The 24130-nt window shown below is 40.3% G+C and overlaps 1 protein-coding gene across 17 annotated transcripts in view; it reads left to right on the forward strand.

Annotated features, from left to right (window-relative positions):
* The window catches only part of L3MBTL4 (L3MBTL histone methyl-lysine binding protein 4), a 448782-nt gene that overhangs the window by 27676 nt on the left and 396976 nt on the right, over nucleotides 1–24130 (forward strand). Inside the window, exon 1 of one of the 17 annotated variants that reach the window (XM_042909918.1) lies at nucleotides 16129–16194. The exons of the other annotated variants lie outside the window; for them this stretch is intronic. The gene's annotated coding sequence lies outside the window, so the exon portion shown is untranslated. Of the gene's footprint in view, nucleotides 1–16128; nucleotides 16195–24130 lie in introns of those variants that run through there. 17 annotated transcript variants of the gene reach the window in all.

Consider the following 24130-nt stretch of genomic DNA (forward strand, 5'->3'; position numbering starts at 1 on the left):
ATATTGTGTATTCATGAACAAATTATTTTAGGAATAGTTATTTTAAATTCTTTTGTCTCATAATCTTTTTACTGTATTTATACATGATTTATATACTCCTTTTACAATATTAATGTAATTTGAATTTGAGTGTACATTTACCTTTACCAGTGAGTTTATATTTTCATATGATTTAAATGTACTAGTTAGTGTCCTTTTTTTTTTAACTTGAAGAACTCCCTTTAGCATTTTTTATAAGTTTGATCTAATGGTGATGAATTCCTTTCAGCTTTTGTTTGGAAAATTCTATCTCTCCTTCAGTTCTGCATGATTGCTTTACTGGGTAAAATATTCTTGGTTGGAAGGTTTTTACTTTCAGCACATTGAATATATCATCCCACTCTATCGTGGCTTATAAGATTTCTGCTGAAGGATCTGCTGATAGCCTGTATGTGGTGATCTTCCTTTCCCTTGCTGCTTTCAGGAATCTCTGTTTGTCTTTTATCTTTGACAGTTATATTATATCTCAGTGAAGTCTTCTTTGGGTTGAACCTGATTGGTAACCTTTTAGCTTCATGTATCCAGATATCCATATATTTTCTCATATTTGGGAAGTATTCAGACTTCCATTTCTTTAAATAAGCTTTCAGCCTCTTTCTTTCTTTTCCTTACTGCAGGTGTGTGCATGGCAGTGGAGGCTAGTGAAGGGAGTTGGGGCTGGCAACATGCTGCATGGACTAGCTGTGGGCACATGCAACAGTGTAGGCCAGTGACAGGAGTCACATGTGGTCATGGACACATGACAGCTGTAGGGGTTTGGGCTGTTGACATGCACTTATGTAGCTACAGGGGCTAGTTATAGGCATGTGCATGGTAGTGGGTGCTGGTGACAGAAGTTGGGGCCAGTAAGTGCAGGTGCACTGATGTGAGGGCTAGCTATGGACACACATGACTGTGCAGGCTAGTGATAAGAGTGTGGCCCACATCTGGGCCCATGAGTAGCTGTGGGGGTCTTGGCTGTCAGTGTGCACTTATAGAGCTGCAGGTTAGCCATCAGTGATTGGGCCACAATAGTGGATGCCTGTGATAGCAGTTGGGGCTTGGGGCATTCAGGCACATGGCTGCAGGGTCTAGCTCTAGGTCCATACATAGCAGTGAAAGCTGGTGACAGGAGTTGGGCTGGATCCGGGTGCATGAGGAGCTGGATAGGCCTGGGCTATCATGGTGGTGTGGGTGGGGGAGGGAGGATCTGAGAGGGACTCAGTAACTGGTGTCTATGAACATGAAAACATGGAAGATCGTCAGCAGCAGAAGCTGCAGTGGGTTCACAGTGGTGGTGCTAGCTGTTGGTTCCTCAGTGGTGCAAGCATGCTGGGGCCTTCTGCAGAGTAGTCTGTGGGGGATCCATGATGAAGTCCTCAGTGATGAAGGCTGTGGGGGTTCATAGCATCTAAAGGTCTGGTGAGGTCCTCAGCAGTGAAGGCTGATAGTGTCCTCTGCACAGTAAGACAGTGGGGGCTGCAGTCACTCCTACTGCATGGCTGATACTGGTAGCCCCTGCCCTTCTTCTTTGTTTCTAGCCATTTCTAGATGTCTCAACCAAGCCTGTCTCTGGGTGGAGTGAAATTGAAATGAATCCTTTGTGCAGTTTCCTGAAAGGCTGGGCCAGTGGGTCACTCGCCCTGCTCTGTGCTTCCTGGCTGAGGTGTTCCCTCTTGGTGCTGAGCAGTGCTGGTCTGGGAAGGTGGGATGATGCACAGTGAAGCTTTTTATTAAACTTTTGGTGCAGTCATTCTCGGGTTTTTTGCTCCATTGTGTTACTGAAGCTTACATGGACTCGCGAACATTTGCAGGGCTGTTTTCATTTGTGGATAGCTGTCTAATTGCTCTTGTGGGAGCATGGAGCTGGTGTCTCCTGCTCCGCCATCTTGATGACGTCAAAAATCACATCTTACATCCAGCAGCAAGTAAGAAGGTATCTCTTCCACACATCTCTTGTCAGAGTTCTATTTAATTTCTGGTCACTCTGGTGGGCATAAAAGGACATCTAATTATTACTTTAATTGCACTACCTAAAGTCTAATGAATCTGAGCATCTCTGAATCTATTTGTTGGCTGTTGGGTTTGCTGTTTTTTCATAAGTCTAGGGAATGTGTGTATTCCCCTACTCTTGTTTTATCAATTTTCACGTACTATCTGTTGACATTCAGATGGAAAGGATGAGAATTAACCGTATTTATACTACTACTACTACTTCTTTCTCTTTCTCTCTCTGTCTCTCTTTTTGAGAGAGAGAAAGAGAGAATCTTAAGCAGGCTTCACTTCCAGCATGGAACTCAACATGGGGCTCAATCTCCTGACCATGAGAGTATGACTTGAGCCAAAATCAAGAGTCAGACACTCAACCGACTGAGACACCCAGGTGCCCCTCTTTATTTCAGTATAATCATTTCTTATTCCATCAACTTTTGACAGTATCTCATGGCTCTCCACTTTTGAAGATTAGGATATTTGCTCGCTTCCTTTTTCTGCCACCTTCCTCTATTTCTCCATTCTAACTTCTATCTGTTGGTTGCGCTTGAACATTGTGAAAGATGTTAAGAGTTATATTTTATTCTGTAATCACAATCCCATTCTCTATGTTTTGCCCACTAGAAGACTGAAAGTGGAAGGCCAGTAAAATGTGTTTAAAACACTGAATATTAAAGAAGAAGGGTCCAGAGATACCATTTAAACCAGAACTTCTCAAACTCTTCCGTCAAAGTGTGCCAAATGCCAGTTGAGAAGAAAATACAGTTCTTCTCCCATAAACTCAAAATTTTTATGTACATGTTCAGGAAGTATTTTGTCTTCTACTCCATAATACTCCAGTTTTATGTTTTGAGAAGTATAATTGGTAAATACAAATCACTCCCTGGATCTGTTAGTACAGTTAGCTTTCTGGAGAGATGTATAAATTTTATTGTGTCTAATACTTATATGGGTACTCTAGTTTGATAAATACAGACCTAACCCTTTGCTTGATTGTGTGGACAAGGGTGTGGTAGCAAAGGAGATGATGCGATTTGTCCAAATTCTTTTAGATGAGGACGTCATGTTTCACTGTTTCCTATGGCTCCCAAGACTTAAATTTGGTAAATGATCTATGGTTAGGGCCAACCTGTATTTTCAACCTTGTTTTCTCTTGAGTGTGTTGAGGCCCCAAACCTTGGAGCCATTTCTCTTTCTCCATAATCCCATTGGTCACCAGTTGTTGGCATCTCCACTTTCAAAGTATACCCAGATTCTGGCCCCATATTTTCTTGGAGACCAGATTTCTTGTGACCTCTAATGCCACCACCTCTATTCAAGCCATTGTCATCTCACTCGGAGCACTGCTGTGTATGGGTTCTTGATTGGCCTTCTGCCTTCCACAGAGCCCTTTATGGTCTTTTACTGTTCAGAATCCTTGAATCTCATTCACATTTCATTAACAGTAAAATGAAAGTCCTTCCCATGAACTGCATGTTCTGGCTCTTCTCTGCCTCCCTGACCCTGGGTCCCGTTGCTTACTCTGTTTTATCACATTGGCTTCTTTACTGTTTTTTGAGTGTGTCAATAAGCAACTCCTGTAGGACTTTTGCATTTCTCTTTTCTGGGAACACTCCTCACAGAGATGTGTCAATTTTTTGTTCCCTCATTCCTTCAGATTTATGGTCAAATTCTACCTTACGAGAGAGACATCTCTGATCCTAGCACTTATCACTACCTGATGTATATTTTATGTACTTATTTATGGTCTACCCCCTGACTAGAATGTAAGCTTCATGAAGACAGGGACAGTTTTGTTTTCGTTGTTTTTCACCATATGTGTGCATTGGCCTGAACTGTGCCTAGCACATAGTAAGCGCTCAGTTAAGTATTTGTTCAATACATGAATGGATCTTGCTATTATTGCTTGTGGCCCTTAGTATCTGACTTTAGTCAAACAAAATTATATCCAGTCATTGATTAAATCACAAACATTTATTATATGTCATCTGTGCCAAGCATTATGCTTTTCTCCTTGTCATACCTTCACACACACTGTTCACATTTTCTCAAATGTTTTTTTTTGTGTGTGTGCTTTTTTTTCTACTTGTTCACATCTCTCCCATTCTTTAAGTTCAACTCAGATACAATTTCTTCAATGAAACCTTCAATCTCCAAGTTGCAGTTAAGCACTTTCTCCTCTGTGTGCCCAGTGTGCTATTTGTAGTTCTATTTATTACCGTCTGTCTTGTATTACAGTTATTTATATACATGACTTATCTCTCCTCCTGGGTGGAAGGAGCCATTACGAAATCCTTGTATTCCCTGAGTGCTTGTTCTGGTGTTTGGCATGCCAGGTACTTGTGAAATGATTGTTGAAATGAATTATACCTGATACTTAACCCGTGGTATTGGCTCACATTTAGAGACAGGTTCAAATTGTAAATGATGCAAGGAAGACTGGAGATTTTGATTTCCTAAAGATAATATTAGAAAAAGGACTGGCAGATGGACCATATGAGAATTGAGTCCATTTGGCCTTTGGGAGGGAGATTTTGGAGTAGGAAGAGTTTTCTGAATGGAAAGTTGGACAATCATTCTTGCCTTTGAAAGGATAAAGTGTTGACTTACATAATGACTAGTAATTAAGACAACATGTGGAACTAAGTTTTAAAACTGACATATTTTCTTGGAGATCTTGAGGAGTAGTTGGCTGCTTTGAATGAAGGTGGTAAAAAGTTTAAAGGGGTGGGTGATTTTTCTAAACTTGTAGAACACGGTGCTAACTTCATCATTTCTCTTCCCTGTAGTTTGGTGACTCTTGGAAATCTCTACCTGTAACTTAGCTTTTTATCTCACTCTTAACTCCATAGAAATACTGAGATGTTTTGCTTTGAGCTTTTCACTGCCCCTGCCCGTCTGCATTCAGATCTCTGTCTCTGTGTCTCTTCTTTCTTCCCTCTCCATTTGACTTCAGAGGAAGCCTTTCCCTCCTCCTTCCCAAGGCTGAGGCCCTGTTGCAGCTCTGAACACCTCCTGTCCCTGTTCAGACGTCTTTACTGGCTGTTCCCTGTCTTTCAAACATTATACTCCTTTATGTCTTGTCCCATGTGCTTCCTCATGTACTGCACAGACCGCTTGAGGGTCCTCACAACACCGTTGCCGACACCCCCAGGGTCACCACTGAAGAGAGGGAGTGAGCCAGGTGGGAGCTGTTCTTTTTGTCCCAGGCTTGGAAGGCACATGGCATCACTTCTGCACATTCTTTTCAGGAGAAGCGAGTCAATAACTGGCCTGCATTTGAGGGGCATCTCTTGATGTGAGTAGTTCTGAAAACATTTGTGGGCATATTTTAAAATAGCCATAGCATTTCTGGGAATGGTGTCCCATGCTCAGTGCAAGAAGAAAGAATTTTACAACTTTATTGTGTTTCAATAGATGTGCTCAAGTGGCACACAGTTCAAAGAGGATAGAAGCCTCCCTTCCACCCCATCCTCTGGCTACCCACTTGTACTTCCTGAAGACAGCCATTGTAACCACTTTGTATATCTCTTTCCAGAGAAATTTCAGTTTCGTGTGACTATAGGAAGGTGTGTATGCATGTGTATGTTTGCGTAAACATACGTGCGTGTATGTAGGGATAAAAAATCACCTTAGGTATGACTTTATATTCAAAAGAGAAATCTTGACAAGGTGATCATGGGAAGAGGGCTCTGGTCACTCTAGCGAACAGGTCCTGCACGTTGGGCAGCAGTGGCTTCCTCCTTCTGATTGGTGAAGACGGCTCCTCTCGGGAGAGGACAGCAGTTCCCAAGTATGGCAGGTCATCACAATTACAAGGGGAACTGTTTTTAAAAAGTCAGTTTCTTGGCCCCCACCCTTAGAGATTCTGATTTGGTAAGTTTGAAATGGGGTCTGAGAATTTTAATTTTAAATATTTCTGAAGATAAAATGGCATACCCTCTATGGAGGCAATTTGGTAATATCTTTAAAAATTATACCTGATCCTAAAGTCTTACTGAAAGGTTTTTATCCACAGTTATAGCAGCCAGTGTATGAAATGATATGTATACAGATTGCACAAGAAATTCATCAAAGCACAAACCTTAGAAAACTTCTAGTAAGGTGTGTGTGTGTGGGGTGGAGAATGGGGTGGGCAGGGCCAGGGGAGGAAGGGAGATTACTCCATGTGGACCTGTGTATGTTCTGCTCTTCGAAGCAGATGAATACAGAGCTTACTCAGGAAGTGAATGAATGGATACATGGCTAAGTGAATAAGCACAACAAAATATAGGCCAGCGCTCCCATGGTCAGCCAGGAACCCTGAGACAGGAGGGTGTGAGTGGTAGAAGAAATCCTTCACCTCTCTAACCCCTTTCCCCTGTTCTAGCTCCCTCAAGAGCTTTACTTGCCTTTTGTTAGAACTTCTTCCTGGAATTCCTGAGATGGCTAGTCAGCATTTTTAGGTTCCTTGTATACTTGACACTTTGCATCCCTTTTTATATTCTTACAACTATTTCAGCGATAAGGCAGGAGGAGGGCAAAGCCTGTTCTGATAGCTTTATTCATCCGTTCACCTATTCATTCAGTGAACTTGTTGAAACATGAGTAGGGGCCAGACTCTGTTCTGAGTCCTGGGAGAGTGCTGGTGAAGGACAAGGATGAAGGGCTGGACTCTGTGGAGCTTACAGCGTATGTAGGATAGGCAGACAGTAAGTGTGCGAAAACAGTTAGCGGTCGGAAGCCATAGTGAGTCGGGGGGGGGGGGCTGCTCTGATGACTGTTTTGATTGGCAGGCAGGGTCTCCATGAGGAGGTGACCTGTGTGATGAGAGGCAGAAGCCATGTGAAGATCTGGACAAAGTACTCCAGGCAGAGGGCACGGTAGGTGCAGGGATGTCAGGGAGGGGCTTGCTTGGCATCTCCAAGGGACCGCGAGACCCACTGTGGCCGGAATGAGGTGGGCAAGGGGAAAACATGATCAAAACGATACTGGAGCGTTGGAGAGGGCTAGACCATGCGGTGCTTGTAGGACACAGTGATGAGCATGGAGTTCATTTAAGTGCACTGGGAAGCCGTGTGCCTCTCAAACAGGAGAATATTGTGTTCTTAGCCAAGACCTCTTGGACCTCAAGAGGTACCTCAAATTCAGCATGTCTAAAGCTAAACTCATCACCTCGTCCCCTGAATTTGCATCTCTCACTTTTTGGTGAAAGACACTGTTTGTGTTCTTGCCCAAGGTGGAGATTTGACATCCCAGACCCTTCTTTCTTTATTATTGGCCAAGTCTGTTCTGTCATCAAGTCCTACTTGATAACACCGTGTTCTATTTGCTTTCTTCTCTATTTCTGTATCTTCACTGTTTGGGTTAAGCCATCATCCTCTCATGCATTACAACAATGTCCCAGGCATTATTCCAGGTGCTGGAGATACAGTAATAGAGAAGTCCTCTTGGAGTTTACGGTCTGTTAAGAAATAATAAAATAGTGATGAAATGTGATTAAGTGCCACAGTAGGGAAAGTACGGATGAAGCCTGTAGCAAATGTCCCTCACCTGGGAGATATGCTAGGAAATGACATTTAAACTGAGACCTGAAGGGTGGTTAGGAGGTGAGAAGGGCGGTTGAGGTGGGAAGAGAGCAGGGTGAGTTTGCAGCATGGACTGGATAGGATTAGAGGTCGGCAAGCAGGGGGTGAAAGTTAGGTCAGGAAGTGTCTTATGAGCCCGGTGAGGCTGGACTTTGCCTTACAACAATGATCAGCAGGACAGAGCTGAAGTCATAAGGGCATTTTTGGGCCACATGTGGACAGTGGATTTAGAAGGAAAAAGACCAGAATGACAGCAATGGTGGAGGTTGAGGCGGTAATCTAGCTGGCTACAGTGAAAAGCACCAGTGAGTCAGTATTTGAATTTCCTGTGTGGACCTATAAATTAATTCATCAGATCAAATTTGAGTTATGATACAGTAACAGCCAAGATTTCCCAATTACACTAAAGCAGAGTCTTTTTAGACACCAACATTTTTTCATATTATTGGGAATGTCTTCAGAATATAAAAACTTTATTGAGTTGGGTCTGAAATGAATTTCATTTAAATATTGAATTAATTAAAAGCCTCACTTCTGAATATTTTTCCATAGATTTCACGCTCCTTTAGCGACCTCATTCTGGCTCATGTTTCAGTAGTGGCAATAAATACTGCTAATAGAGGAGGCGGTGTTGAGAGCAGTGGCAGTGCGAAGTGGGGCTGATGGTCTAGTGGAAACTCTCCACTTTACCGTGGGCAGAGTGGCATGTGGAGGCCAGCAGATGAGCAGTTTTACGGTTTCCACTGGGGCCAGAGTGGCTGTGCCAGGGAAGGAGGTCCCACTCCTGGTGAGGACAGCGCTCCGTCCCGAGTCTGCCATCCCGGCCATTTGAGTTTAGGGAGCTGCTTGGAATTGTAAGCATAATCGTGGAAGAGGGGACTGGTTTCTTCATTCGTACAGCCTTTTGTGTCCATCTGTCCCACACATATTTACTGATATTAAATGTGTGTTAGGCACTCGTTAACAAAAATGTGAATTTTTCAAATGAGGTAGGTGTCAAACCTGCCTTTTGTCTGAAAGGGGAGATATTTTGAGGCATTTTATTTTGTGGCTCTCTTTGTAAAACTTTTTAGCAAACACCTGCGTGCCAGGCTTTGTTCTGAGCACTTTACTGATATTACCCCCCTTTAATCCTCATGGCAGCTCCATGTGGTAGGACTTACACACTCGGGAGCGCAGGCGCAGAAGACCTGCCTCAGTCACACAGCTTTCGGGAGGCACAGCTGGACTTGCACCCAGTGGTGGTGGTTCCAGAGTTGGCCATCAGGGAAGAGGAAACAGAAGGGTGTGACTCTCCTGCCAGGGGTCAGCAATGTACTCAGGGCTTAAATGTGGGTGACCACATAGGGCTTCTATTCTGCTTCCCCTTTTTAGTGGACCACCGATACATGGGGAAGATAGAAGATTGGAACGGTTTTTAAAAATCCTCTTTTAAACACATACTTTTGTTTCTGCTATGAGTTTCTCAGACCCGTCCTTTAAAGAAAATAATAGTTTAGCTTTGTCTATTGCCTAGAAAAAAGCAAACACAGTTTCTATTTTGCTTAGTCTATCACTTTCAAGTTTATTTTTAAAATATTTTACTCTATAGAAATGATGGAAGTGGGGTGTATTTCTTTTTATTAATTCACTTGACATTTGGGCACATCTGAAATGGTTTGTAAACCAAGGCCTGCTCTATGATTCCCTTTTACTTTCCCTAGAATTATCCTATGGTTTACTTGAAGGCATATTTTGTACAATCCCTAATCTGCTTAACCACGTGTTTGCTTTGCTGGTACTGGGTCGGTTTCCTTGTTTATGACAGGGATCACCATAATTTGAGGTAGAGTGACTTCCTTTTTCCTTTCATCACATCTTCCAGGTCTTGTTGTGTATGTACGGGGTTGTGTATGCACAGGGCAGGTAGGAGTGGGGTGTGCTGGAGAGCTATGCTTGGCTGCTGACCTCAAAGCATACAGACAAAGAGGAACCAATATCAGGGACACTGGGTTAAGAGACTGTAGTAAATGAAAGGGATCTTGCTCCATTAAACCTGTTGGAGGGCATGCAGAAAGTTGTTCAGAGACATGAAACACTTTGGCTGCCCTTTGGGAAGGTTTGATAGAGGACTCCTCTGGATTGTTTCTTTGCTGTGTGTGAGGCAAGCTGTACAACTCGTAGTGTGGATGGGGCTGCAGAGACAAAGATGTGGAAACTGGATGGCTTCCCAGAATACGCAAAGTCACATCTTCATGGTGCAGCCTTATTATTTTCTTTGGAGGATTCCCCGCCCCCCCCAGATTACTGTGGGTGGAGGGACCCACGTTTAAATATTAACATAACATTTAATCAAATGTATATGATTTTTGCATCATTTCCAGTTTTAGATGATTATTTACTAAAAGGAAAAAAATAAAGCCTGTCTTGGGGTGCCTGGGTGGCTCAGTTGGTTGAGCGACTGACTTTGGCTCAGGTCATGATCTCATGGTTTGTGAGTTCGAGCCCTGTGTTGGGCTCTGTGCTGACAGCTCGGAGCCTGGAGCCTGCTTCTGATTCTGTGTCTCCCTCTCTCTCTGCCCCTCCCCCACTCATGCTCTGTCTCTCTCTGTCTCAGAAATAAACATGAAAAAAATTAAAAAATAAAGTCCGTCTAAATGTAGTTTGCAACAGTAAAGCTCTTAAGCATTCGCTGTCATCTTATGTCAGGAGGATACTGAATATGAAACTTTTTTCCCCACTATTTGTAAAATGTAATTATAATGGGTCAAATTCTTGGGGGAAAAGGTGTTTTAAATGGAAGTATTAAAGTGAGACCATGTATTTCCATTTTGTTTTTAAGAAAAATCACAAAAATTTTAAGCAATTTATGTATTTGCTAAAAGTATAAATTATAACTGGAGTGATCATGTATTTTAATATACAGGCCAAGACACTTTGGGAGGGAAAGGAGGAGCTTACTGGACAAGAATTAGTAGGTTAGCAGGTGTGAACTGGACCATCTTGTGCAACCAGGACCTTCAGTCATGCTTCATATAAGAATGCTTGCTAAAAAGTGAATATTAAAAAAAAGGAAAAATCAAGTGTTGCAAATTTTTATTTAATGTTGAAAAGAATTATTGGTTCTTTTATTTATTTATTTATTTATTTATTTATTTATTTATTTTAACATTTATTTATTTTTGAGACAGGGAGAGACAGCATGAACGGGGGAGGGTCAGAGAGAGAGGGAGACAGAGAATCTGAAACAGGCTCCAGGCTCTGAGCTGTCAGCACACAGCCTGACGCGGGGCTCGAACTCATGGACCACGAGATCATGACCTGAGCTGAAGTCGGATGCTTAACCGACTGAGCCACCCAGGCGCCCCAATTATTGTTGGTTCTGAGATTTGATGTTACCCTGCTCACAAACTAATAAATTAGGTTGCTACTCTTTCACTGATGTGGGCAGAAGACAGGAGACTCCTGGGTCAGAGACAAAAGGGTTTATAGTTTTTGGCAGAACAAGCATCATGAGCATCTGCATAGTTATGTCAGTTTCCCTTGCTCCTCAAGCCCCACAGTGGTGACTTGATAAGGCCCAGTTGGAGGCTGTGCCCACGGGGTGTTAACATCACAGTTGAATTACGCACCAAGGATTTCCACTACTTTTATAACAAGCAGTAAGTAAGTCTAGTCTTTTTCTAAGGATGGGAGAAAAGGTGAAAGGAGGAGAGAGGTTGATTCATCTGTCAGTGTTATCAGCTGCATCAACAACCTTAAGAAGTGGTGTGGGTGAAAGGTGAAATGGTAGGGCCTTGCAGCGGTGGCACATCCGACAGGATGTGTAGGAGGGCACAAGGCCCAGGAAGACTGTCTTACCTAACAATCTGTTATAAAATGTATTGTTTTTATGGCTTTAGCCTATGTTAATTGCATTGAAGTAGAAGGGAAAGTAGAAGAGGAGAGATTCATGGAACTCAGAAGGACTTCTGAATAGTGATATTGATAAGCTTCTTGAGAAACTGAGCCAGGCATTTTTTAACCTGTGGAGCTTCCATTTCTTTATAAAATGGGAATATGATATTAATATCTTCTCCAAGGGTTGTGCTGAGGACTAATGAGTTGCATCCATATTTTGTGAATAAAGGTCATGGCATTTCTTAAAAGGCAAATCACAGTCTTTTGTGACTGTTAATATTGTTTATGATGTGCCTTCTCAGTGACGGTGGGAAATCTGGAAGTGAGGTGACATTCTGGCAACAGCCTGGCCCTCAAAGTGCTTCATTTAAGAACATTCTGCACTGAGGCCAGGTAGCTCCTGGAGATTTCTGATGAACACGCACAAGCTGCTACAGCTACTTGGCAAAGGGGTGAGGTGGTGACGAGACTTAGCTGCCTGTCCCCACTCTAGCTTTCAAGAGGAGGCTCAGCATGCATGTTGTATTCAGAGGGGAGAGGCCAATTTAAGCACCATCCTCTGCAGGCCCAGGGCCAAGAAAGCCTGGGGCGGGGCGGGGGGGGGGGGGGGTCCGCACCATGACGGTTAGTACTTAAACCTCCTGGACTTGGTGGGAAGCCTGTTCTCAATAGGAAGCCTCTCATTTTCCAGGAAGGGCACATTTGCCAAGTAGCTCAGGTCTTCCATAAGACAGTTCAATTTGAATTGAGCTAAACTGGCAATGGCAGTGGGGTATCTGCGTGCTCATTTTCTTGGCCTTCCTAGTGATTATTTCTCAGTAAGTTTTGAAATGAGAACACTCTGTTGTATATTTTACTGGAGGTTGAGGGTGTTCTTTGTACATATATGGAGAATACGTTTTCTTATTCTTCAGAAAAGATGGTATTTCAGGCCATCAGTAGGACCTTTACAGAAAGGGTTAACTCCAGGGTGAAGCTCTCAGGTTCTAGATCTTAGCTCCTACTGGGTGAGCCTTCCTCCTGGCTTTGCCATCCAGTGCTCGCAGCTGAGGGCTCTGTTTGGGAAATTGTGTCTCTGCCCTGTTTGGGGGGTTTGGTTAGGCATATCACAGCTAGTTACTGTTATTTCTTCTCTTGGTTATGCAGAGATCTGATCCACAGAGACTGGTTTCTTTGGCTAGAATAAAATAAGATCTTCTTGTGGTTGTAGGGATACAATTAATTCATGAATTTCCTTTAAAGGCAGTGATTTACATTCTTGAAGCTGGTAGCAAAAGGCAGGCAAACTTATAGAAAATCTAGCATTTTGATGGCTTCCCAGTATCTTGGGGCATAAAACAAACATCTGTATTCAGCAGAATATTAATGTTACAACATAATCTATTCAACTAGATTTTCTTTCAGTGAGTGCTCTTTTTGAGGGTATAATGAACTTAGACACCCATTTAAAGTTGTATTCACCGCCTTGCAGCATAATGGAGATATTTAGAACTTTTGAATACTCTTTTGCGTCATGAACTAAATAGCTATATGTTTTACATAGAAAGACTCAAGTCTTACCCAGTCTCTATTTTATACACTTCTCTTTTTTTTTTTATTCTGAAAGAGCTATTTCTGATGTCATTACTTAAAAACATTAACTTTTCTGTCTTAAGAATTCAGTGATACTGTGAACACTTTCAGATGTTGGAAGATGACCTTAACATAGACATTTACCATATTATGATTCTTTTGTGTAGGCAAAGTAGCCACAGATCATTCTCTGATATGAGAGTGCTTCTCTATATCCTTGGTATGGCTACCTTCTGGCAGGGGGGATATTTCACAGTTGTCTAATGAGGAATGTGCTGATCATCTGTGGGCAGGAAATATGTTAATACTATATGGAGTTTATATTATACATAATTGTTAAGCTTATACATTTAGAGAAGGAAAAGACTAGAATTAAAAGGTTGAGAGTCACTCCTCAGTATAGCTCATGCACATGTATGATTGAATTCACAAAAGTATGCTTCCTCTCTGTTTTTCATACCTGCCCTTCTAACAGAATGGTCCCCATTGGCTGTGCCTTGGTGAGGTGCTTTTGGTCAACGCTGTGTGACTTTTTCCAAGCTTATGCATTGCCAGTCTCCTCTTTATTCAATACAGGAGAGTAACCTTGATTAAGCCAATTTAGCTTAGTAATTATAAAAAGCAAGTAACTAAGTACAAAATCTACTGTCCCTTGAAGAACTAGTGATATGATAATTTGAAGATCTTTTTATTTGCAAACAATGCAGCCTCTCAAGTAACATTTTTTAAAACTGGCATTTTTTGCAGAAGGCAGAAAGGGCTGAGGAACCAATTTATATGAGGGGATAGTGGTCAGGGTTTTGTTTTTTCCTTGACTTTACAAGCTTGTCTTGCTCTGTGGGCCTTGTTTTCTTTATCTGAAGTGTGTGGGATCTGATAATTCAAACCATTGTTGCTGCCTTATCTTTGTAAGAGAAGTCTGAACAATTTTCTTCATTTAAATGGCAAAAATGTCTATTTTCAAATAGGAACATGACAGTAGGAGAAATCCTACATTTCTTCTTCTTAGGAAGAAGCAGAGTAATTTAGAGCCAGTCTAAATTAGCCTAAATCGTTGTTATTATGTGCACTTATGATTAACCTACTTATATTTCTTTCTGAGTTTATATTGTGTATCTTTATTTCACAAAGCTAATAGGAAAATATCTCCTTAGACATCTTGTTGGACAGTGTATTTCTTTGATCTCTTTGTCTTTTGTCTGTGTGTGTCTCTTTTCCTCTCTCTCTTTCTTTTCTGCCTGTATAAAACATCATGTTTATACATTTGGGTTTATGTATTCTGTAATCTTTATAAACTTTTTGGAAGGAAGCACGTCTGTTGCATAAAACATATTCATACGTACTTCACATCTTGATAGGATCATCTCTGCCTTTAATAGATGTTTTTGGCAATGATGATTGTAATTGCATTGATTGTAAGTATAGATATTCACTCTTAAATTTTAAAAGATACATAAACAGTTTAGTAACAGCAGCATGAATTAACTTTTAATTTGAGAATTAACATTGTACTTATAGTTTTTCTTGCCATAATATATTTTAAAAAACCAAACAACTGTCCTCACACTTGGTTACTAGACTTTTTTTATTGGTATGGAAGTTAATAGTGCCTTTTGTGTAGCTGCTTTTGACACATGCCTTAAATTTTGTTTAAAAATATAAGCCATCAACCTGTATTGCTTAGATGTTAAAAGTCGTAGCTACTGAAGTCTGAGATTATACTTATGAAGTTATTAGGTGTTGTAAAGAAAGTATATATGATAGATAAAACTTTTTAGTGTTATAATTAATCCTAATTAATTTAATTTTATTAATTTATTTTTTAAAGTTTATTTATTTTGAGAGAGAGAGAGAGGGATGCAGGCAGGGCAGAGAGAGAGGGAGAGAGAGAATCCCAAGCAGGTTCCTTGCTGTCAGCGCAGAGCCCAATGTGGGGCTCAAACTCACGAACTGTGAGATCATGACCTGAGCCAAAACCAAGAGTTGGATGCTTAATCAACTGAGCCACCCAGGCACCCCAATTCTAATTAATTTTAAATATGATTTGTCAACCACAGAAATATGTTCTTTTGATTATATTTGAGAAATATATCCTTTTGGTTCCACTTTTATGTGAATTTATGTTAAGTGCAAATTTATGAGGTAATCTAATTTTTCAGTTTTGAAGTTTAGAGGCTCATGTAATCGCGAAGAATTTGGGGGAAAAAAAGTTCCCAGTGAGTCTTATCTTCCATTTAGGAAGTATCGCTGAAGATTTTAGGTTTGAAGCTTGAAGCTTTTAGCTTTTATGGGCTCTCTGTCCTCTATAAAAATAAAAATTTAATTAGTGTATTTTAAGATGGTAGTTCTTAAACTTTTTGGTCTTGGGGCCAGGCCTGTTATACTCTAAGAAATTACTAAAGACCCCCCAGCGTGCTTTTATAATTATTATATGTATTTATATGTCAATATTTATTGCATTAGAAATTAGAAAAAGTATAAATAACTGTTAGTTTCCTTAAAACTAACAATAAGAAAGTCGCTAACAAATAATATTTTAATGAGAAGTAACTATTTTCTAAAACAAAAATATTTAGTGTTTTGTGTTTTATATAAACTGTTTTATGTTTTAGCAAATGTCTTGAAATGCCTGGCTTCATAGAAGACAGCTGGATTCTCATATCTGCCTCTGCCTTCACTTTGTTATGATGTGTTTTGCTGGCTGAAGCATATGGGAAAAATCCAGCATCGCATGGATGACAAAGATGAAGGGAGGACCCCCTGGAAGTGTCATGGAGACCCCCAAGGACACTCAGACCACACTTTTAGAACCGCTATGTGAAGATGTTGCTATAACATGTGAAAGATTTCATTTTTCCTGTCTTTCCTTCTCTCCCTCCCTCCCTCCCTCCCTCCTTCCCTTTGTCTTCCAGTATTAGTGCTTGAGGGTGTTTGGTGATAATGAGAGGTCATGGAAACTTCCTGGAGTAAGGGTTACTGCTGTTACTAGTTATGTGGATTAAAGACGTAAGATGTACTGCTTTTGAAACACAGTATCTGTATTCTGCAGTATGATTCAGTATAGCCTAGAAGTTAAGCAGGGTTGGGAACTCTAGATTGAGGTACCTGCATTCAAAACTAGACTTCACTTGCTAGATTCCTATGCCTGGGCCGTCTCGTACCCTCTGTAAGTCTTAATGTGTTCATCTCTAGTATGGGAATAATGAGCATACTGGCTTCCTAGAATTATGGTGAGGACTTAGTGTGATAGCTCCTATAAATATTTGAAAGTCTGGCATATAGTAAGTACTCAGCAAGTTAGCTACTATTATTTTTATTGTTATGTCTGGTTTTTTAAAAGTAGCTTAATGGTTATTGTAGGTAAATAAATGGTTATTGTAGGTAAACGCCATTTTCTTTGTAACTTTTCACATCATACTTCAGTTTGCTTTGGAATAATGTACTTGGCTATACTTTTCCTGATTGTCAACTTTCATAACATTGCAGTTTGGAGGTCGTCCGGGAAGATGCAGGGGTTCTGGAAGCACACTGAGGCTAGTGTGAGGCCTGGGTGTGTGTGTGGGGGGGGGGGGGGAAGGGGGGGTGTAGGTGCTGAGTGGTCAGGGTCTGCTTTTAGACCCTTTGTGCCTGATTTTCCATAAAAGAGTTTGTTTGAAGAAGGGCTCACAAGGTTAAACAAAGTATGAAATCCACTTACTGTTAACCGCCACAGTTTTACCAGCTGAAAAAAAGAGACTTGAATGTATTTGGTGATTTTTCTCTTTTATTTATTTTTCCACTAGAGATAAAATATCTGTATGTAGCATTTAGCTGTGTCCTTGATATTTGCTCTAGACTATTATCTCTGTAGGATTTCATAGAAAACAACCTCTTCATTTGCACAGGAATCAAGGGAAGAGTGCTTTAGAACAGAGATTATTTGCTGTAATTCATAGTAGATGAGTGCTTTCATTGGGCATCAGTGTGTAAAACACACAAACACCTGCTACCCCCAACCCCTGCAAAAAAAAAAAAACAACAACAGAATAATGTGGGAATTGTGATTTAACATTTCTAGAAAATGTTCATTTGTTTCCCTATATTTTATATTGCTTTTCTTTTCCCATTACTTTCCAATACGATGTATAAGAAAGTGGCCCAATAACTATTGTTCATAAGTTGATGCTAAGATGTTATAGGACACAAGGAAGGGAAAGTTGTGTATGAAAAAAGTACACATTTTGAAGTCAGAGATACTTGGGTTTGAATCCTGGCAGTATCGTTGTTGGTGTTGGAAGTTGGGGTGAGATGATAGATTTCTATGATACTTCATAGGGATGTTGCAGAGTTTGTAGATTATATTAATGAAATGTAGCCACAGTTGGGGTAGCATCTCCTACTGAGCCACATGGCTGGTGGAGTGGGAAGGAACATTTTTCTGATAGAGAGGGATACTGATCCAGAAGAAGAGAAGGGTACAGAGCAGACAAAGCACAGAGACGGCGTATGTGAGGTCTCTCGGTATGGGGCTTGGCACCAGTTCATACAATTTCTTTTCTATCACATAGGCCCTTTGGTTGCTTGAAACAGAGGCCCACCTAGAGGTAGCCTTAGTAGGAGGGCACATATACTGAAAAGTTCCTGAGGTGGTCATGGAATCCAGGGACAGGATTGCAGCTGGACTGAGGAGCAGAATGTGGGATTGGTACCCTGTTGAGGACTCTTCTAAGTTTCCTTACATATTTCCTTCATTCTTTTTCACTATAATCTGTTTTAGTCCATTTCACATGATGAAAATTGGGTCTGGCAACAATTCCCAGTCTACATGTTACATTCCAGCTACCCAGAGAAAGATTAATCTGATCTGCCTTGGTTCCACTAACAAATATCTTGGGAGGGAATCCGATTTGTCTGGCTTGAGTCTGGAAGCCACCTCTGAACCCACCATCAGCTCTTGCCAGGGGCTAAGAACACGTGACCACCGGGCTACTCCCAGGGTAAAAATATGGATGGTAGGTGGTGGAGACGGGGCACTCCCGAAAACGGAGTGTTGGCAGTAGAGGCTGGCAGCCTGTGCCATTACAATTTATACAGGAAAGAGAACTGAATTTAATGTGAGAAGATTTGTGTTTGAGTCCTGTCTCTGCTCTTTTGACCCACAGTGGCCCTGAACATTTCTCTTAATGGGGATGTGCATCTCATGTCCTCCTCGATGTCATACGCTTAACATATTACAGGACATTGTTGAAAAGTGAATGAGGGCTCTTGCTGTTACTGTTGCTGTTGTGTTTATTGCTACTAGTATTGTTATAATTATCATCATTATCCAGTCTGCCCACCCAGTGTCACTCTTGAGATTAAAGCAGATCCGTTAATGTATGTGAATGACGATTAACCACACACACACATACACACGAAGGTGTTATTACTTAATCACTATCTCATAGTCAAATGTCATGCTTTCATCCTTGGATTACTCAGTTTACCTCATTATACCATTAAAATGATAAATCCCCCTTTAGAATTAATTCGCTTTTGTAAAGTTTTTGAATGGTTGCTATATAAGACCCTAGAAAAGTGAAAACCTCTAGAGGAGTGACTGATTCAATCTCTTGTCTCATCTGGCTTTCTTAACATCCTCCTTAGCAAGTTCTATTTCTATATTAAGCGTTGTATTTATGAGACAGAATTACTTTTTACTTGCCAACTTGTTATTAGCATGTCATATGGTGGTTCAGAATTATCAACTCATACTTAAGTAATTATGAAACAAAAAGAGAGAAAAAAAGGGCAGACCGTGGTGTCCCCATGCCTACTCCCCTGGAAGCCATTGTGTTTGCTGCCTTCTGCTTGCCACACACGTGGACGGGCATGGAGAGTGGGATGCAGAGAAGGCCCGGGCTCTGTGGCTGAAAAATAAATCTGTAGGACATTCTCAAGCCCCCTGTCTCTGTTTTTAAATAAGGATGTGTTTTGGTCATCTAGTACTTCAACACAGCGTTGGAGTCTCATTCTCTCCTACACTCTGGGAGTATTTTCTGAGATTAAGATTGATTCATTGTAAAGTTCCTCTCAAAATTCCTTAGAACAGACAGTTTACTTAGGGTGCTTTGTAAAAATAATTTCTTTTTAAAAAATGTGTCACGGCCTATCCCTCTCCTTGAAGGGCAGTCAGTATATGTACAAATGAAAAAAAAAAAAAAGTTTAGTGAAAATTCATTTCAGCCATTTTCTCAGGATTATGGTAAGGAATTGTTTGAGGTTATGGTGTATCATTTACATGTTGACATGAGAATTAAGGAAATTACACAATTTTATATGTTAAAGCAATTTCAGAATGTCTTATATGACTGATGAAATAAACTTCTCATGTTGGGACCAGGCTGTGAAGCTAAGTGGCACAAAATAGACATGTTGGATTTTAATCAATAAATACAAGAAGACCAAAATGCTTGACTTTTGCAAGGCACTTTCATAACCTGCAATCCTACCAGGACTGTCACATTGGAGATTTAACAGCATAGGGATGAAAATTGCAATTTAACCCGTTCAATTCAATTTCATTCTGCTTCTTGTATGTTTGCGCAAGATTCTTCTAGTGGAAACCACCAGGATGCACTGTGGCACATCCCTCTCTCCCCTCTTGCCATCTGACTTCCCTGGGGACTGTCCTCTTAATTGCTTTCTGTGAGAAAAGGTCAGTCTGAGTATTTGAAAAGTCAAGTTTGGTAGGTATAGAAATTGTGAATTTATACTATACACGGGTGCTTTGAAGCGTGAGCCAGTTAAGATCTTACAAAGTCTTGGATTTGCACTGAAGAAAAGAAACAGGCAGAGGGGTGGGGAAACAAGGGTAACTGGTTGATACAGCTGGTGGTTACTTTTTTATCCACAAAGCCTTGACTTTTGCTACAGCTTTCTTCCATTGTGAGTAAACTTTGTGATAGTGTGTTCTAAAACTTTGTTGGTTTTGGAAGACTCTGCTTTGGAACTGGGGTAACATGAATGTTTTAACTTTATAGAGGGTATTCTTAAGGAGGCAGTGGGGCATGGTTCAGGACTAGTCCAGTGTTCTGACCTGAGCCTGTCGTCACCTGGCCTTGTGACCCTGTCTCTGATTTGTCTGAGCTTCAGTTTCTCTTTCTGTAGAATGAGAAGGTTGGATTGATTTGGATGGGTATTTGATAAACCATTTTTCCATTAAACACAAATTCACTTAACATGTATTCTGTGGGGAAAAAGATCTGTTTTCAACTAAGTTTCGGGATAAGGATTGGATTAAAGCTAAAACTTTTCTTTCAGTTGCAGATCTCACTACTTTTACTTAAAAGTTAAAAACTCGTCAAGAGGAGAGATTTAGTGTTCAGGGTTTCTCAACTCTATTTGGTCATAGAGTATAAATAAGGGTTAGGAGTGTGGGCTTTTGGAGATAGTTCAGTTGGAATCTTGGTTGTGCCCTTTGCTAGCCATATGACTTTGGATAAGTTACTTACACTCAGTTTCAAATCTGTAGAATAGGACCCTGAAGATTATATAATGTCTGGAAAACATTTTGAAAAATTCCTTTCAATTAGTAAGTGCTCAGTAAATGTTAGTAAGTCTTAGCAATAACAGATTACGATTCTGTGACTGACATATCTCACCTGACTTGTATACTTTTGTATGATGGGGTAGTAAAGAATCATTTCCATTTTGTACAGAACAAGGTTAAAATCTAGAGCATGTGAGTGCCTGCTGCAGGTGATCATATTAATAAGTGTTACAGGCAGCACTTGAATGGGGCTTCTGATTCTCCATCCAGGGCTCGCCTCAGAGGACTGTTTCCTGTAACACAGATGGAAGTAAGCCAAACATTTCTCAGCTTAGGAAGGATTCTCCCTTTGCAGTATTGTCAGCAGGGAGACATTGTTTTACTCAGCAGGCTGGGGTCCAAGTTAAAGACATTGTCCAAAGTAGAGTTTCAGAGGTATAAATTAGACCTAGGAAAGGTCTTAGGGATAAGCTGCTGGGGGGTGGTGGTGTCTAACCCATATATTCTACAGATGAGGTAATAAATTCCCAGAGCAATGAAATCCTGGTTTAAAGCTGCATACTTTCTAGTGAGATCAGTTTCTCCCTCTTGATGGAGGGGAGAGCTTTCGTAGATGAGACTGTGAAAGAGGACACAATCTTCTGTCAAGTTTGCCCTGCTTTATCCTTGTCTGTCTATAGCTTACTTGAGGAAACGTTTAGTGGCTACAGTTTTGTGATTTCATATGAACTGCCAAGAGAACAGTGAGATAATGAGATTAGGTTCTGAACTTTAAAGCACTAATGAAATCAGCCTGAAAAGCTTTTAATGGGGAGAGACCTGAGTAATTCCATTTTGATGGTTGTATCACAGTTTATGCATCTTACATAATCCATAATGTTTAGGCAACTGATTTAGCCATCAAATGACCAGAAAATCCTGCCTGTCTCTTTCCTTTATGCATGTGGTTTGACTTTTCTCTAATGATTTTTTTTTTTCAAAAGACCTAGATTGTGGTAATTGGGCCCCACTAGTTGAAAGGAAGTTTCACAATTGCTTATAGCATTTTGATCAGGCAATCAGCATTTGGAGTACTCCTGCATTCATATTAAAAAGAATAGCAATCTCTCTCTCTCTCTTTTTTTCTTTCAAATCTTCACTGTCTGGAATTAGAATAGTTCATTGGTTGAGGGTGGGGATGTGTGGATGGTTTAACAGAAAAGATACCAAAGTTAAGTGAGCTGCGGAATGAAAAGAAGGTATTAGTTATCTCACTGTTCAGGATTTCTTGGTTAGTGCTTTTACATATTACTAAATTGTTTCCTACCAAGTTTCACTTGATACAAACTTAGGAATTTCACATAATGTTCCAAGGTTTAATGAGAAAATAACAAACCATAAAGTAGTGTTGGAGTACCTGGGTGGCTTTGTCGGTTAAGTGTCCAACTCTTGATTTTGGTTCAGGACATGATCTCAGATCTCATGAGATAAAGCTCCATGTCAGGCTGTGCAGTGAAAGCATGGAGCCTGCTTGGGATTCTCTCTTTCCCTCTCTCTCTGCCCCTCACCGGCTCATGCAAGTGCGTGCTCTCTGTCTCTCAAAGTAAATAAACATTTAAGGTAGTGCCAAAGGCTGCAGCCTGTCATCACCATTTCTGTTTAAGATAAATGAGGTTTCTTAATTACATTTTTTGGAATAGACTTAAGCAGGCCAAAGTGAAGTTTCAGGTGGGAACTAAGTTGATAAGATAGTGCTTTGAATGAGGCACAGCAAAAGTCACATATGTTTAGATCTAGAAAATCAGAAAAAATATCCATATACGAGAATGTGTACACAGATAATTAAGTTGTAGTACGTATAGGGTTTGGATGTATGCTGTTGTATATGGTTATGTTGACTCCCATCCTCTATCTGAGATTGGCCTTTGGCTTCCTTATGAGTAGGAGCAGTATCTTCCACTTCCCCAAGGCATTCTTTGGAGTGTAAATGTCATCTTGCACCAGGTCCTGTGCAAACACAGAACTATTTTGGATTTAAAATATATAGACACAGAAAGTCCAATGACTCATGTGGTTTTTATTAGTAACTGGAAAGAGAGCTTCAAGCAGATGGCATGAGGGTGAGGTTAAAAGAGCAGAAGTTCAAGGATTTTTGAGGACTGTGACCCAGCAACAGAACAGTGGAGGAGCCCTTAGAAGTCCCAAACCTGCTGCTAACAAATGTGGTCTTAGACTGTGGTCCCATGGAAATGGGAGTGGCTGGCCCCATTGGGGATGAGTCGGACAAATACTGACGAATCGCTGTGCATGCACATAGTACTAACATAAGATCTCACTGCTTTGATACTTATAAATTTGGATTAAGGAAAATAATTCAAGTTAGGATAATATGTGGATAATGAAGTTTACCTTTACCTAGCTCGGTGTTTAGTCATGCGTGATATAAGTTAATGGAGTTTTACTATTCCAAGAGGTTGACTTGAATACAGTTGATAGATTTGCAAGTCATTGAGATTAATTTATTAAAACTAGCTCTGTATCCTTAAAAGTAATAAAATGATAATTCTTTAGAACTGTTCCATAATCTAGACTTTTTACATTCAGCTAGTTGTTTCTAGTTGGTAGATTGTGCCTATTGGGAAGCTTCTTTGCAATAGCCCTCTGTTTCACTTGACTTCTGAGGTGCTCTGTAGACAAAATGGAAGGAGTTTACTATTACCTAGCACTTGGGCTTTCAGGCTTAAAAGAAAAACATACACACAAATATCCTTGTGTTATACTAATGCTGTTGAAAACATTTGAGTGAATGAAGAGTTAATTTATTAAAATCTTTTGAGAAATGTGCTTAACGTGTTGACAGAATTCATTTTAGAAAGCCCATGCCACTCACATTTTTGTACCTTTTATTTCATCACATCTGCTTAACTGAAATCCGTAGAATTCTTGCTTCATCATGCATAATATAAAACTTCTGTAGTAAGAATGCTTATTGAAAATAATGAGTAGAATGCATATGTGATTAGTAGCAAACAAATATGCATAGCTTTTTTGCTTTAATCATGGTCTTTTGAAAGCTGAGGTTTTAGAGCTACCTCACAGTCAGTTTTGTCAATTTGTATCTTACCATGAGCTATGTCAATGGCAGCAAGCCAGGATATTTTCCAACCTATTTTTTCAAGTATATGTCTATCAGAGGTGAAATATGTGGAAAGCCTCTGAAACAGAATATGCCTGTTTAAAAAGATACTGTATTAAGTTGTATTTGTAGTAACTTATAATTTACATATGTTTCAGTTCAGGTTATTGATAAACCATGATTATATTCATTTAATTTATTCCAGAAGTTCACAGTAGGTGCAGTTGACCCTTGGACAACATACCTTTGGACTACACAGGCCCACTGGATTATTTTGGAGAAATACAGAAGAGTACTGTAGATGGACTTTCTCCTAAAATTTTCTTCTCTCTAGCTTACTGGATTGTAAGAATACACTACAGAATACGAATAGCATATGAAATATGTGTTAAATATTTATGTTATTGATAAGACCTCCAGGCAGTTGTAGGGTATTAATGGTTAAGTTTTTGAGGAGTCAGAAACTTTTGTGGATTT

Source organism: Panthera leo, chromosome D3, assembly GCF_018350215.1.
Source record: "Panthera leo isolate Ple1 chromosome D3, P.leo_Ple1_pat1.1, whole genome shotgun sequence".
Taxonomy (NCBI): domain Eukaryota; kingdom Metazoa; phylum Chordata; class Mammalia; order Carnivora; family Felidae; genus Panthera; species Panthera leo.